Here is a 17,382-nt window from a genome sequence, read left to right as displayed (position 1 = left end):
CCGTTGTCTGCAAGCTTTGCAGCCCAAATTGAGACATTTAATTTTTGGCGGAAGGTCAGGGAAAGTATAAAGTACCACAGGAGTTGAGTTAAAAGTGAGATTTATTGTTTGTTTGTTTGTTTTATTATTTGCAATATGCATGCCTCCTCTCCGTTAACAGTGCGCAGCATTTACATTTACATGAGATGAGACATGAGAAAAATATATACATACACATATGTGAGGTGATTAGAGAGAATTCAAAGATGACACCCAGCTTGTTCGCCACCCATGATGGTGAAGGTAGGGGTTAGGTTTACAGGTACACTGTAAAATAACATTTATTTACAAAAAGACAATCGTATTGCAATTATTTAAACCAGGATTTGTACTTCACAATCAGCTGTGCTTCGGGTGGGCATGGCACAGTCGCAATGTTCGGTGGCAATGGATCACTGCTCTGCACAGAAACATCCAAAATTCCATATCTGTGCTTCTCTAACACAGCAACAATAAGGCCTTTCACAAAGTCGAACTGCATTTCATCATAGACTGGTTTGATCACCCATTGCTTACTTCGTTTTGAAAACACCTTAGTGTAGCGAGGCATCCTTACTTTACCCCTAGTCCTAGATTGTTCACGTCCGACATTGCTGTTTTGGGCCAAGACCGCTAGTAGAGTGCGATGTTTCATGCCCCGAAAGCTAAAATGCAAGCGCTTTGGCCTGTACTTTAGGCACATATTGTGAAACACCTCCAAATCTCCTGTGTGACAGAATTCTGTCAGTCCTCTCAAATCTCTTGATATAGTTTTGTTGAAAACAATCTTCTCAACGGCTTTGTGTGTCGGTGAAGATGGAATCAATCACTTCTTCTTCCGTGCCTCCTCTGGGGACAAAGGGCCATGTTCACATTGGTGGAAATGTTGATTTGCTGTCCAGCGGTGAACGTTGGTACAGTGGTGCATCAGTGACCGCCATTTTTCAAGTAGTATTTCCACTGACCCCTCACAAGTTTTTGAGCTCCACTAAAGATGGTTGGTGATAGAATGTGACCACTGCAAAATACTTTCAAACCCTTTTTTTTCCCTGCAGCCGAGATTTTCTTATTGATTGATTTAGCAAGATGCCATACGTCAAATTGATGTTTAATATGTGGGAACTGCTCTCTCATTGTCTTGGCAATTGAAACGTGTCTATCCGTGGCTATAAGGTTGATGTGCATTCCCCTTGATTGTAGATATTCCACTGATTTTATAAATCCTAGTTTCTCCATGGCCACTGACGATGTACATTGTGTTACCTGCACGACCACCGAACTCACAATTTTCTTACTATCCATGTCCTGAAAGTGGTAGGTGCAGTACTTGGCAGAAAATCCAGGGCTGTCGCACTGTTCATCGCCGGCTAGCCTGAATCGTTTGCCTTCGAATGTACTTGCTAGAGACAATTGTTCAATTTTCCAAGCATCACTAATGGCCGGAAACAGATAATCACGTTGGTATATGTAGTACAGCGCTTTAGAAATGAAATGGAGTCCCACAAACTGAAAGAAAGCCTCTAACTTTCTAAAACTGGAGCCACTAAAAAGTGATGCAGCTGCACACAGTAGATTGCCTGCTGGCAGTTTCCCCAGCATCGGTTGTGCAGACCATGAGAACCTATGATTTAATCTACAGGCGGCATTTATTTTGACGATACTGCCTTTTATTTGACGAGTCACATTAATCAATGGCTTCCCACATACTTTCCCTCTAATGGAATGCACACATTTCAGCATACTTATAATTTCCATCAAACAACTGTCGAATACAATGTATTTGCTCTCTTTCATTAGACTGTCATCCTGCGTCAACGTTGTTTCGGCCTGTGACGTTGTGGAGATTTCAAAACATTGGAAAGTAATATCGCTGATATCAAGTTCTGATGCATCTATGGATGCTGCGGCTGGTTCATTCTCTGTCATTTCGACATCTATTACTTCAACATTGATGGGAGAACACAACAATGTCGACAGGTTTTCTGGTGGCAAATTTTTGGCGAGTGTAGATTGTGTAAATTGATCTGCAACTACTTCAGAGCTATCTTCAATACATTCAATAACATCTTCTTGTGGTGGTGCGGTTGCACTGTAGCTATGGTCCAATGCAACTTTGCTGTAGTCTCCAAACACAGTTAATTCATGTTCTGGCCATTGGACATGAGCATCTCGAGCCTGAACACTCCTCGCCTCAATTAATAGTTCCTCCATAGTGTACACGGTCTGGCAAGCCACATCTCTCATTCGCTTCACTCTCTGTGTTTGTATAGTTCTGGCACCCACAGGTAACTGGAGGAGGGATTGGAAAAGGGATGTTCAGTTTAAACACAAGATGGAGTGTAGTAGAATTGACTGGAAAAAAACATAAAATAGTCCCCAGCACAAACATTTTTTTAAAGTTATGAACTGTTTGTAACTAACCTTTTTTTGTTTGCAACTTTTTTGACTCAACCTTCAACATCTGCACGCTGTAGCTCCGATTCGTTTCCGCATGTCCTCCCTTCCTCTTGCGCTGCAACGACTATATTTTCTGTATCCGCTTAGACAGCACGGAATGAGGCTCCATCGTCTCCCTGAAACATAGTACTTTCATTACTATGTATCAAAATATTGTTAGCATAAAACACACGTGAGGACGAACACACAGGTACATCTCAATAGCCAAACACGATTTAAACATTGTGTGCAACAATCAAACGACAAGTATTCGACCAGTGATGATCTATTTCGATGGAACTGTCAGTATCCATACCTCTGGCTCTGCATGGACTGCCATGAATGGTTGTATTGGAGAGGAGGCATCCGCATCTCCCTGAAACACAGTACTTGCATTAGTATGCTTTTCAATATTGGAAACACAACACACACTTGGGGTCGACGGCACAGGTACATATAAAGAGATAACCACAAATGATGCATTGTCCAAAAGAATCAAGGAAAATCCAAATATGATCACATTTCATCGACTTATTTCAACGAGTCCTTTACATCTGCATCATCTAAATGAGATGTTGTGATTGTGGTGGAAGCTCCGTCGTCTCCCTGAAACACAGTACTTGGATTAGTATGGTTTTCAATATTGGAAACATAACACACACTTGGGGTCGAACGCACAGGTACATATAAAGAGATAACCGCAAATGATGCATTGTCCAAAAGAATCAAGGAAAATCTAAATATAATCACATTTCATCGACTTATTTCTCCGATTTATTTACATCTGCATCATCTAAATTGGATGTTGTGATTGTAGTGGAAGCTTCGTCGTCTCCCTGAAACACAGCACTTGCGTTAATAGGGAAGAAAGTATAGCAAATGGAATCACGTTATATGATCACGCATGATGGAGCTGTCATTATCCATACCTCGTGTTGCTGAAGAATATCTATGGATGTTGCAAATATAGTGCGCACTTCCGAAAGCTGTTGCGCCGATTCGCATACGCATGGTCCCGCTTCCACTTCCCCTGGAATTACTTGAATGTCAGGCTCTGCATCAAGTGCAGGGGTTGACGCTCCATTAACTGCTTGAAACATAGTACTTGCATTAGTGAGGATTACAATAGTGAAAACATAACCCACACCTGGGGTCGACAGCACAGGTACATATCAACGGCTAACATCGAATGAAACATTGTGTAGAACAATCAAACGACAAGAATTCCAGCTCTGATGATGACGCTCGATGGAGCTGTCAGTATCCATACCTTCTTCTGTTGAAGAACATCTAGAAATGTTGTAGATGTGGCGGACGCTTCAGCATCTCCCTGAAAGACAGTACTTGCATTAGTATGGATAACACTAATTATAACTGAAAACAAACACCAGTGGACGATAACTAAGATGTATATCAATTGGAAAGCACTAACCAAACATTCAGTAAAATGATTACACGATAAAATAAAAATATTACTTGACATGCATAAAACAAGTCATGTAGCGGATTAGCCTAGTAAGATTACCTGATACGCGCTAGAAGTGGTTGATAACTGCGACCACGTCAAGGATGTAGAATGTTCTTGCTTCAGATTCAAGGGATAGTTAAGAAGTTGTAAAGGTAAATTAATGATTGATAATGAAATGCCAATATTAAAAATAGCCATGTAAGGCGACAGAATACTTGTAAAATGCTCAATACAGCACAATTCCCTGTTCCCATATATATACATTGCGTTTGTGGGTTATGAAATCGAAAAAGAATATATTGGTAAATGTCATTATTCAAAAAACTATACACTCATATCAATATCGAAATTATTACAAGGGATAGAACACCTACAATATCAATTAATCCGTTCGGATACCTACACACTACCACAAGGCCTAAAGCTAAATCCGGACACTTGACTCACCGGTGGCGGAATGTGGACGAATAAAGTGGGAATAGCGTTTTCGAACAATTTCCGTGTCGTTCGCCGTTTATTCTTCTTTGTTACCCAAGATGTTGTGTACATGTCCAAGGAAAAGTGCCGGCTGCAGATGCGGTATCGATCACCCCTCTTGTCCTGTAAGACTTGTTGGACTCTACTTTCCAGCTCATCCAGTGGATATCCGCAATGTCTGACCCATTCTCTTATTCGATCAACAGTTTTCGGGAATACATGCATTGTAGTGCCTTCAGATTTTGCATGGGTCTTCGAAGGGCAACCGCTAATCGAACAGGCAGGCATTGTTGATAAATCTGGAAAGTAAATACCGACATTATTATACAATCTTCAAGAATAAAGATTTGATACAAAAGTAAATGAATCATACAATGATCAATGCAAGGTTTGTTTTGGTCGCAGGAACTATACCAGTTCATTATGTGCGGCTTAGTATTTGCATAAGTTGCAGAAATGTATAAATGATGTGACTAAAAACTGAACATGTGACTCATCCCTTGGATGTTCTGTATTGCACGAGAAGGAAACATGCTTACATTATAGACTGGACCCCCGAAGGGTGCAATTTGATGACAATAGACACAGATGAAAATAAATAGATCTATTGATAGCATAGCAATGGAAACTCAAGTCAATAGCAATGAGACCAATGAACCTAGCACTATTGTGTACTCAACTCGCAAATAAATAGAAATTTAAAAATCTGCGAAATATGACTAGGATACATGGCCTTACCTTGACCAACAAACAGTTGGATTCAGCAAGCAGAGCAGTATGTTGCAGGAGAATAGGTGGGTGGCCACAGGTAGCACACTGATGGGTTTGCTCTAAGCGGTTACAGAAGTTCACGGATAGCACAACGACGAGCAGATTAGCGTAGATCTCAGTGGTTGCCAGGTAACACGTTCAGGAGTTGACTTGCAAAGCACAAAGATGTTCTCATGAGACATATCAAGTGGTTTATAAAGTATTAGAAACAGGGGTGTATTTGTGAATGAATGACGTATGTATGTCGTGGTCTTAGGGGGGCGGCCTGCTTCAAGGGGAGGCCTGGCTGGAGACACGGGGTCTGAGAAGGCCATGTGACCGATGGCCCCTTGGCGTGGGATACCTTTTGAAGTGTACATGTAGTTTGGCACCTTGGCCTTTCGCGCCCCTTACAGCCCCCCATGCCAGCGCGCATCCACTGGCGCGAACCGCCTTTGATACAGGGGGGTGGTATGGATGGGCCTGGGGCATGCAGATAAGGCACAGGAAGACTGCTGAATGGAGACACAGTTATGTGGATTGCAGGGGGGCGGCCTGCTTCAAGGGGAGGCCTGGCTGGAGACACGGGGTCTGAGGAGGCCATGTGACCGATGGCCCCTTGGCGTGGGATACCTTTTGAAGTGTACATGTAGTTTGGCACCTTGGCCTTTCGCGCCCCTGACAGCCCCCCATGCCAGCACGCATCCACTGGCGCGAACCGCCTTTATATCAATATATAGTGTATCGTCTTTAAATCAATGATAGTATATCGTTGCTTATCAATAACAAATGCCACATACCGGAGATTCTTGTGAGCACAGACCCACACTTCAACCGGTGTATTATAATGGTCAAGACCCAAGGCCTGTATAATCCAATGGTAATTGTTAGTATAGACATATGTGTGACCAGTGGGTCCTACCACTGTTCCTCCTCCCCCATGACCCATCATAGTGCTTCACATGCTGCTCGCCTTTCTCTAAAGCGCTTAGGGGTTGGGACGGGGTCACCTTCATCCCAACATTATCCTGTTTGTTACTTCTACAGTAACTCCTTAATACCCCTGCACTCCCGCTGTCACCTCTCTGCTTCCATGTATGGCTGTGTCCCCTTTATTGGTACCCAAGCCCTGCATACTGACTGCAAACTCACCCCCCATGCGGATATTCCTCAGGTGAGCAAGTCATATGGATGCATCCCCCGCCACGTCCACCCAAACCTCTGTGTAGTTCTCTAAATACAGAGGTGGAGTAATGATAGTGTGGTATAGGTGGTCAACTTCATTTTCATACGGGATGTGGAGTATTTCATACTTTGCAGTCTGTACTTCGTTATCTTTTGTCTCACAAGGTGCTTTTGAAACCCCAATTGATACCATCAATCTAAGATCCATGCCCTACAGTAGTTACACAGCCCCAAAAATATCTGCATTTCTTTAACTGTGGTGGGTCTGGGAGTTGTGCGTATTGACGCTGCCCTATCTGGTAGTATTCCTTTACCATTTTCTGATATGAACTGCCCCAGATAGAGTTCCTTGTGTTGTCAGTATTGCAACTTAGCCTTGTAGACCTTATACCCATTATATGACAACAATTGTAGGAGTGTAATGGAATCCCTTCGGCAGTGCAGCTCACTGTAATTACACACTAGCAGATTGTCCACGTACTGAATAATCGCACTGGGTACCTGAATGTTCCCTAAATCAGCATGCAGAATTCTATTAAAGATGCACAGGCTCTCACAGTAGCCCTGAGGTAACTTAGTATGTTCGAAACGCATCTTGCCCTGTGTTAATGCCGTGAGGTACCTCGACTCAGGGTGAAGTGGAATCGAGAAGAATGCATTCTTCAAGTATACTACAGTGAAATATGTGGCTTCTTTGGTGATACTGCATAAAATTGTCACAGAATTAGGAACGACTGGAAACTCTTTCTGTCCCACGTCATTTAGGGCACATAAGTCCTGAATCATTCTCTAATTACCCAATGTTGCTTTCTTTACAGGGTATGTCTCTGTGTTACATGGAGACGTAGATGGAAAGATAATCCCCTGGTCCATTAGGGCCTGTATTGTATTTCTGATACCCTCTTCCACCTCCCTTAATAATGGATATCGTTTTACCCTGGGGAGCACCACACCTGGTGTCAGTGTTATATGCACAGGGGTCATGACTTTCAGTAGTCCCACATCATGTGGATTTGCAGTCCACAAATGCAGAAGCACGTGTTGTAAATCTTTGTCAAAAAATAGATGTGGAGTTAGAACTGCCGTCAGGGGGCACTGCACCCTTCGGTTCTGTATCATTATGTCGCAGGGGATACAAATCTGTTAATAACTCCCCATTTTTGTCATTGTTCTCAAACAGATCGTCATCCCTCACTTCCTTTAACAGTACTGTTAGATCTATACAGAGCACTGTGCGCCACTCACACCCTTCCTTGTCTATTCCTATCGAAATATTTGCCTGATATTGGGAAATTCCCTTCCATGATGCACGATTTAGTTGCAACCGAGTCCACCATAAATATGAACTATTTGTCTCCTATCTCCACCCCCGACATGGATGGTCGCTGACAAGACCAGACACGCAAGTGCTCTCTGTGGGCTGTCCTAATAAGAATATGTGTTTGTTCTGGGGGATGGGAAGGGATTACCCATCACTGTTGCTCCTCCAAAGGGGCAGTTAGTCCTGTTCGTTACCCTATTGACCGGGGCAACACCGCCCTGCTGCTGCTGTGGCTAGTGCCACACTTGTGTGTCCAATGCTTGGGGCTGCTGGTTATATGTTTGGTGTTGCCCCTGTAAACACCCTTGATTCTGATACCCTTGACACTGTTGCAGATAACGTGGCCCTTGAGGCCATTGGCCCTGCTTCTGTGACCTGTAATTATACCCCATTGCAGTCCTGCTTCTGCATACCCTCACAAAATACCCTCAAACAATTCCAACATTGTGATGGTCCAAATCCACCCCCTTTGTGTCCAACCCCTCCTCTTGTTCCTCAGAATCTCCCTCTTCCTTGCTGCAGTCTTCCTGGCTGCCAATCTGGGCTGGGGTACTGTTGCCCCGCCCCACTGTCCTTGTCCTCCTACAGCCCAGAACGCAGTCATAGTGACACCCATGACATTCTGGTGCTCTCTGTCCCCTCCACCTGTACTGGGGTCCTCCCAGGTGCTTGGACAACAGCTTTTGTCAATTTCTTTCTAGCAGTTTCGCTTCCTCTGTTTGACACCTTTGGGCTGTTTACCTATCCCGATCCATGATTCTTTTGCAATGGTGCACTACTATACTCTACATCTCCGGCCACCCCTTTTCTTCAATAACCACAATCTTATCTAATCCCTTCTGCAATTCCTTTGGCAAGCCCCTCCTTGCAATGAAATAGAAAAATGGTATTGAGCAATCCCAAAGTCCTCCTGTTTCAATTCTCCCCATCTCTTGTAATTAAGGGATACATTTAGCTGGGTCCTCATTGGAGCCCATTGTGCACTGCATCAGGGACTGTAAATCGGGGTATCTGGGAAAGACCTTCACAGCGTATCACACACATGTGCTCTAATCCCATTGAACAACGCTCCATCATGTTCATCGTCCCCCAGGGTTATTCCCGGATACCCAGCTTTCACCCACATATGCACGGCCTGGTCCCAAATTATAGCGACCACCAAGACCTTGATATCACCAACTGCCAGGGGCACCATTGCTGTTTGTTTTTCAAACTCATATATCCACTTATTTGCTCCTGCTGTGAGCTGTGGGAGAGCCTTAATCAAGTTCTTATCCATCTGGGGTCAAAGCACATACTGAGGGGCATATGCATCTTTGCCCCACTTCCCACACTGTTCTCCGTGCTCCCCTTCCCATTACTAACACCATCCAGCCGACCCAATTCCTTAACCTGCCGCCTGCCCACAAGCTTCCTATTTGGGAGGTACTCTCAGTCACCTCTTCACCCCTTCCTTCTCTTTCACCTTGTCTCTCATCAAACTTGCCATTGTCATCCTCCCTCTCATCGCTTCCCAACACTGTATTCTCCTTTCCCAAGAGTGTCCAGTAACCCTTGCTTCCCTCCTTCTCAACACATGTGCTTCTTATTCATTTATTATCCATCCTGAGCAGCAACTCCCCTGATTTCTTTTCTCCCAATCCCGACAACCTTACATCCCTCACTTCTCTTCAAGATGCCTTTATCTTGCTCAGCTCTGCTAGCAACTCTGCCAACCTTTCTTTGAGTTCTCTTGACCTGACAAATGCGGGTGCCGATACTTCGGGTGGGTGTGCATATGAGGATGGGAGAGCTGCAGCCTGTGGCGTTACTGATGCTAAAGGGGTCCCTACCATGGTGGGTACATAGGTTGGATTTATTTACCCATCTGCGGGACATGCTGTCAAGGGATATAATCCCCCACGCGCCGCTGGCACCCAGCTCTCTCCTTCTCCCCTCTGGCACTTTCCATCTTTCTGTATCTGTGTCCCTGCTCCATTCCCTTGGACCTCTGTGTCCTCAAACACTCACCAGAGGTCTACAATTTCTCTGTAGCTGTTTCTCCTTATACTTAGCTACTAAAAATGTGGACATATGTTCCAAGATGCTCTTGTTGTGGGAGCTCTGCTATGGGCAGAGGCAGGGCATCCCCCCGCCTCCTGTCTCTGCAATCCACTGCTTATGGTATTTCTCCACCCTGTAATGATACAGTGGCAGGGCCTTGTGCATATAATCTATTGGTGTCCACCCCCCATGCTGGTGCTGTCTATTTCTTACTGACTGTCATGGGGCCTCATTACGACCCAGGCGGTAAGTTACCGCCTGGGTCGTACCCTTACCACCATGGTGTAAACTATATTTACACCATGGTGGATGGCGGATTTACCGCCCCATTCCAAGGTGAGTGGGGCGGTAAATCCCCATTTCCCATTTTCCCTTCCCCATTCCCATTTTTGCCCCATAGGGCATAATGGGAGTGGGGAAGGAGCTAATTACGCCACCGTAAATTAGGGTGGCGTAATTAGCACCATGGTCCCTTAGCGCCATGGATTTTAACGCCTGCAAAAAGCAGGCGTTAAACTCACCATGGCGCAAAGGAACCTCGGAATCAGGCGTTAAGGGTCGGCGCCGTTTACGGCGCCGTTAACCCCTTAATGCCTGATTCGTAATGAGGCCCATGGTCACAGGACAAGGGCCACTATCTTTATCATCTAAACGGTCCAAATGGACCCAGTCCTGACACCTTTGGCGCCAGGCTCATGAGAAAGTGTGCTCTGCACACTTTGTGTCTGGGGGTTGTGTTGCTTCCTCCCCAGCAGACTCCCCATGTGCATCTAGGCTGGGCGTGGCCATTGGGAAACATTGGGGTGCACATGCAGCAGTCTCTAGGAGTGGCAAGGTGGGGCCACAAGGCGGAGCCAAGGGGCGGGACTGGGACCAGGCTATTTAAGCCTGCCCCACCTGCATGCAAGTGCTTCCCTTAGTCTGCTTCCTGCAGCGTAACGCTTACCACCGCCTGAAGCGCTCTTACCTGATTCCAGCTCCTCATCTCAGTGTGCATCTCACCTGATTCCTGTACTTCATCTTCAGCGCGCACCTTACCAGACTACAGCCACACCATCGCTTGAAGCGCGGTTTACCTGACTCCTACACTTCACCTTCAGCATGCACCGTACCTGCTTCCAGCAATACCATCGCTCGAAGCGCAGCTTGCCTGACTCCAGCAACATCATCACCGGAAGCGCATCTTACCTGTCTCCTGCAATCCCATCGCCTGCAGCGCATCGCATCTTACCTGATTCCCATTGTCATCGGAATCGAGGTGCATCCTCACCTGTTACAGGCATCCAGCTATGCGGGAGCTCTTCTTTTCGCCCAGCATCCACATCCTCTCGGATCCATCCATCCAGTAATCGCTGGCAGGTCTTCGGATAGCTGCCTCCTGCTCGATGCCACCAGGCCATCCCTGCAAGAGAAAAGGACACACAAGTTTAGAGACTGCATAAATATCATACGTTTGGTCGTGCAACAACCTTGAAACCCAACTAACCTTCTATTTGGGATGCTTGTGATCCCCTCTGCCACCCATTTGGACTCGCTTCCAACACTGCGACTCTGTGTGGCCATCTTCACACCTATTGGGGAGAGGAAAGACTTTATAAGGGTTACGGAAAATAATCACGGGAAAAAGACATTGCAAGAGGATACGGACAATAATCATTGTTAAGAACACTTACCTTCAAAGTTGTTCAGCCACAGCCACCACGCACATGGACCAGTGGAGCAACTAGGTCCATCAAAGGCAACCCCTGCTGATGAGAAGCAGGATGAAGAGTACATCCTCACAAGAAAACAGGTGAGACTATATGGGTAAAAGCATGCTCACCTCATTCTGGAACGAAGGGTTTGAGGGAAATCACAGTCCAACCACAGCATTCCCATTGCCTCTCGTATTCTCTCAGGGGCAGTGCCAGCAACCAGAGCAGCCCACACTACAGAAGCTGTGGAAGAAGTCTGATCCAGGGGAGCCAAGTACAGGGAGGGCTCCAACCATGTCCCAACACCCCCGCTGGTCTCTGCGGGGACGTTGGTGCACGGTTGGAGCCCTCCCTCGACTTGGCTCCCCTGGATTGACTAACTCCCCCAGCTGCTGCACAATCAAATGCTCTGGATGCTGATATTGCCCCTGAGAGAAGATGAGAGGCAATGAAAATGGCGTGGTGGTGTTGTGATTCCCCTCAACCCTTTCGTGCCAGAACGAAGTGCGCAAGCGTTTACCCACGCAAGCTCACCTGTTCATTTGTAATACTGAAGAGTTTGTGTATATGCTTGCAGAGACTTCATCCTACTAACCCTGAGGACAAGACCCTATAGATGGACTGATGCACAAGGAATCACACTACGCACCACACCTCCTTGACCTATCGACATTATGCCACGACATATGGCCCAAGCTGAAGTAGGCCTCAGAACAGAGCCGACAGGCCAGAAGCAGCTCATAGAAACTACAGAGGTACAAGGTGCTGAGCACGCAGCCAAGGTTGCGATGTTGCAATCCACATTCCGCAATCTCCAAGCCAAGGTGACACACGCCACCGGTGTGACTATCCGAAGCAAAATACACATTAAATCCCTGTAATTCTGCCTCAACCATGGTCTCCCAACACGTGACCAGGCCGACCCGGTACAATGTCAATCCCTGAAGACTGATGAAGCACTGGTGTCCCATGTCTGGGACCCCTCTTGCAACAAAGTCGTAACAACTCAGACACAGACGGCAATGGAAAAATAGCACTCTAATGGCAGTAGCAGAACCTGTCCATTGTTTCTCACTGACACATAGTCATACAGTGTTGCCAGCACCAGGTACATCGCAGGCTGGGAACGACGATGGTCCCAGGCTTGGGGGCTCGCTGATGGACCAATCAGAATATGGGGGGCTAACCACTGATGACAATACCACATAACCAATCACTAACTCTCTCCATGTATTATTTTCGGTGTAACAATTTCTACCAAGCGTACCACCTGACCTCTGATCCACCAATAACCTGTTTCACTATATGGCCCTATACAGAACCTACCACTCAGGGAACCAACCCAGAGGGACCACTCAGGGAACCAACCCAGAGTGGCGTACTTCTTTGGAACATGGAAGGAGTTAGGTCCTTCCAAGAGCTGGAGATCCGCAGACCCCGGGTACGGCTCTGCCAACCACCAGAAATTACCCTAACACTTTGGAGGCCCCAGCGAGATCGTCTGTGATAAGGTGGCCCAGCAACACGGCCTCCTCCGGCGTTGCCCCCTTGGTGGACTGCAGGACCATCGTGGAACTGCGAGACAACCGGACTGCGCAACTGGAGATTGGTCGTCGGGCACCGACTTCAAAATGTTCCCGCCCGTGATTGCCGAGTGTCCAGACACGGTCCAGAAGAGGGGAAGTGGCGAGCAGATTGGGAGGGGTGCCCGCAGCCAAGCGGCACCAGCAGACGTGAGCCTAATGTGAGTATGGACCACACAACGAGCAATATTGTGTTGTGCGGGTGGGGGGAGAAATTGTAAATAGGGTGGCGGGTGGTTTTACATTGTCGCAAAATTTGGTCTAATGGTGGTGATCGGCACGTGAGTTGTAGGAGGGAACAGAGCGGAGGTAGTCCCTTCTTGTGTTGATGAGCATACTGAGTGGGGTAACGAGTCCCCACGTGTTGGACGGAGTGCCGCGCTGATTGGTCTGGATGGCGAATTCATGTATGAGGGTGTGGTATTCCTATGAGTCGGCGTTGTAGTTTGATGAGTAGATAAGGATTCCTAATAATTGAGTTATTTAGCTTGGTGAATAGATGACGGATTCCCGCTGGAGGTAGCTAGAGTCTTTCTCAGATTGCGGAAGATAGTTGGCTGGTTAAGTTCCTCTAGTGAGGGAACTTATCACACGCGAGGCAACGCAGCGTGTGCAGACTAACTATATTGAGAAAGGTGATTAATGGATACTCCACTCCAGACGTAGTAGGAAGACAGCTGTCAGGTTTGTCGGGATTGTGGGGTTTTCTTACAGGGAAAGTGGCGCGCATTATATGTTCAAACTGTGTGTAAGTAGTACTTGTGGTCAGCCGGTGACGTCACCCAGAGAGTATTGCGTATTGCATAGGACATCACGTTTTTTTATGAAGGATTCGAGCCGTGGCCAATGGCTAGGATGGGGTGCAGGGGAGCAGGAGGTCGCGCACGGAGAATGTGTGTAGGTGGGACGGTACGGGAATACTCAGCGCAGGCTGTGAGGTAGTAGAGGAGAGGAGGGGCTTGAACGGTAGCAGGGGCGTGCTGAGAGCACGCTACAGGCGGAAGGAAGCCCAAGAAGCACAGAGAGGTGTGTCGGAGGACAGCAGGCATGTGCAAGACAACAGAGAAATAGACACTGAAGCAATTAAGAGGATTTCAATGCACATTTTTCTTTCCTGCTGCCAGCCCGAGAGTCGAAGTCCCCAATTAGGGGCCAGGTAAAAGTGGTACGCATTGAAAATGACATATTATGCGGGAGGGACCCATCAGGGGTACCACATGTTGGCAACACCACTCAAATATTTTTGTAAAACTTTGCCCACCTACAGAGATAAGATAGGGTCTGTACCCAATGAGAGAATGAAAGGAAGCAGCACAGCCCGAGAGTTGACAGCCGCAGAGGGATATTCGAACCTTACATACAACCCACCACCGTATGCTTCGGGAGAGCACTACCGAAACCCACCACTTAAAGAGGGCACGGTAGGTATGGAGGGGACACAGGTGGATGATGGTGGCATAAGGAAAGCACAGCTCAAGTTATCAGGGATAGGACCAGACAAATGGATAGCAGCACAGGTACTGTTAAAGCTACAGGGGACGACCACAGGGAATGAATAGGGGGCAACTGAGGAAATAGAAAAAGTGGAAGCAGAACAAACACGAAAGGAGGAGGAGGTAAGCAACAGAGAGGAAGGGAACTCAACGTGGGTGGAAGAGGCAAGATTGGAAGTGAAGATAGCAGAACTAAAGAGAAAATGAAACATACTCATTAAGCAGCTTGAGCTAAAGGAACTAGAGAGGCAGGTGCAGCTGGGGAGTGAAAGAGGAGAGAAGGCAGACCTAGAGCAAAATGGGAAAGAAGAAAGGGAGCAGGAGGAGGAACTCATATGGGGCATAACAGAAAGGGCAGCGCATATGGAACAACAAGAGAATAGGAGAAGGAAAGAAGAGAGGGAGGAGGCTCACAGAGAAATGACACTGGAAGAAAAAGATCACAGAGCGCACGTAAGTATGAAGAGGGCCAGACAATAGGCAGCATACTAGCAAGGGGTAGTGGAGACAAGAGCACGAGGGATCGGGATGCGAAGGCATTAAGCAAAGTGAGCGACGCAATAAGGAGGGAACTAAGCAGGGCCAGGGCGGATGTGGAAAATCAGGACGAGCGGCCATGTGAACGAGCGCGAAAGGAAAGCGAAAGGGAAACGGGAGTAAGTTGAGTAAGCACGGTAGTGAATGGGGGAAACAAGCACGGTAGGGGCGTATACCGAAGTTCTGAAGATGCAGGTAAGTGCGTGGATATAGATTTAGAAATGGTAACAGTACGATACCCAAGCCCGTGCATGAAGCTCACATTCTCAGGGGGGGTTCCGCAGTGATGAGAATGAGGAAGAAACGTACGGAGGACAAGGCGATGAAAATGGAGAAGGGCTCAGCAAACTCTACATCACACGAACAGGCACAGGCTTGTCATGGGAATGCAGAACACAAGAAGTGAAAACAGCAGGACAGGAAGGTACAAGTGCGGAAAGGGAGGATACCCTACAGACAGCAACATTGTCCGCCCCACACACTCCATATGTCAACTGGCTCAGAGACCTCCCGGGGCGCAAAAGGGAGGGGTCGGTGGTAGCGCATAACAAGGGTCATTTATGCCAATGGGAGGGACACAGGGGAACAGGGGATACGCCTCATGCACACAACATTATAGACCTCCCTGACGAATTGTCCGATATGGAGGATGACACGGAAGACGTACAGACAACACAGCATAAGCGCACACAGGAGGAGCTAGCCAAATACACACAGATGCCCTTATTGGAGAGGGGAGGGCCAAGGCCACAATATGTACCTTGGAAGCATGAAGACAGGGAAAACGTCAAGTGTAGACTGCCCTCTTTGAGTGGAGGGGCGGGCAAATGGATATACGAAATGGAAAAATTGACAGCAGGGCACAGGCTAGCGGTGGGCGATGTCAAGGGGCTCTTGATTCTAATTTTGGGTGATGCTGCAGATGACATATGGAAGAGGGTGGGGTTCCCTGGGGTGAGCATCAGCAACACATCGCACGATGGGTCACCATTTGCAAATTGTGGACATGCGGTATGACAGGCATTAAGGGTACAATACCCCGACACATCAGATATAGGGGTGATTACGTCATGCAAAATGCGTGAAAATGAGGATCCTGTTAATTACACCCAAGAAATTCAGGAGAAGTGGCGCCTGGAAACGCGGGAGCCGTGGCACAAAACATTAGCTATCTTCTATCATATATTGATTCAGGGACTGCCCGAACCCGTGCAATGACAATTAAAAAACTTGGTGGGGATGGAAGCGAAGGCATGACCAGAGATTCAACTAACTATAGTTCACCATTGTAGACTATGGCAAGAAAATATGAAACAGAAAGAGGAAAACAGGAAGGCAGATGAGGCAAAGTTGGTTCAGAAAAAGTTATAAAAATACGCCCTAGAGGGAGCGCTCATAACAAGCCCCGCCCCACAGGCGCAACCACTCACACAACAACAACCAGCCATACAGCTACCACAACTACAGCCCATGCCCCAACAACTACCACCCTCGCCCCAATACACAGTACCACAACAAAATACACAACCCATGGGGGGAGGATACATGACCATGGGCAATGGCTACACAAACAACTTTAGAGGGAGAGATGGATTTAACAGGGGTAGAGGATTTGGACCATTGGCACACTACCCGGGGGGGTGGGTTCCTGGTTCCCGGGGCTACTACCAACAGGGGCAGCAGGGATACAGTGATGGCACAGGGGGATTTCCATGGCAGGCACAGAGGTGCCCAAATGTTGGACCTGGGGGGTGGTAGGAAATGTAGCACGCACATGCAGGGTAAGATTGGCACAACCAGGATGGGGTGAACAGGGACAGCAGGGCTACCAAGGGGGACCAAATGGTTATTACCAACAAGAAGCCCTACAGATTGGTCAGGTTCAAATGGGATAGCTATATAACGTGCCACAGCCACAACAGCAACCACACATAATGCCCAATACACAACATATGCCACACCAACCTGCTGAACAACATGCACAACAGCAAATGGTAACAGCACAACAACATGTCCACACAGTGCAGCAACTAACACAAGTACAAGACAATCCACAACAACCCATGGACACCATGGTACCAATGACGCAAATGGGGGAGGTGACGATCATGGGACATAACTCCTACACGTGTAACAAACAATAATTATACCCCCATTAGGACAGCCCACAGACTTCCTTGTTGTGTCTCATCCTGTCGGTAACACTTAACCCTGTGGAGGAACCACGCATAAAGGTGGCGATAGGCGACACGACATTCTCCTTCCTAGTTGACACAGGGGCCACTAGGTTCTGCATCAGGGAGGGAAAGTTCAAATTGGAAGGCAATGCCATGCACACTCAAGGATTTTCTGGGGCTCAAGGGGTGGTTCCATTTAC

Source organism: Ambystoma mexicanum, chromosome 6p, assembly GCF_040938575.1.
Source record: "Ambystoma mexicanum isolate Mex_15411 chromosome 6p, UKY_AmexF1_1, whole genome shotgun sequence".
In the NCBI taxonomy this organism is placed as follows: Eukaryota; Metazoa; Chordata; class Amphibia; order Caudata; family Ambystomatidae; genus Ambystoma; species Ambystoma mexicanum.
The sequence above is the reverse complement of the archived record's forward strand: the minus strand, read 5'-3'. Positions refer to the sequence as shown.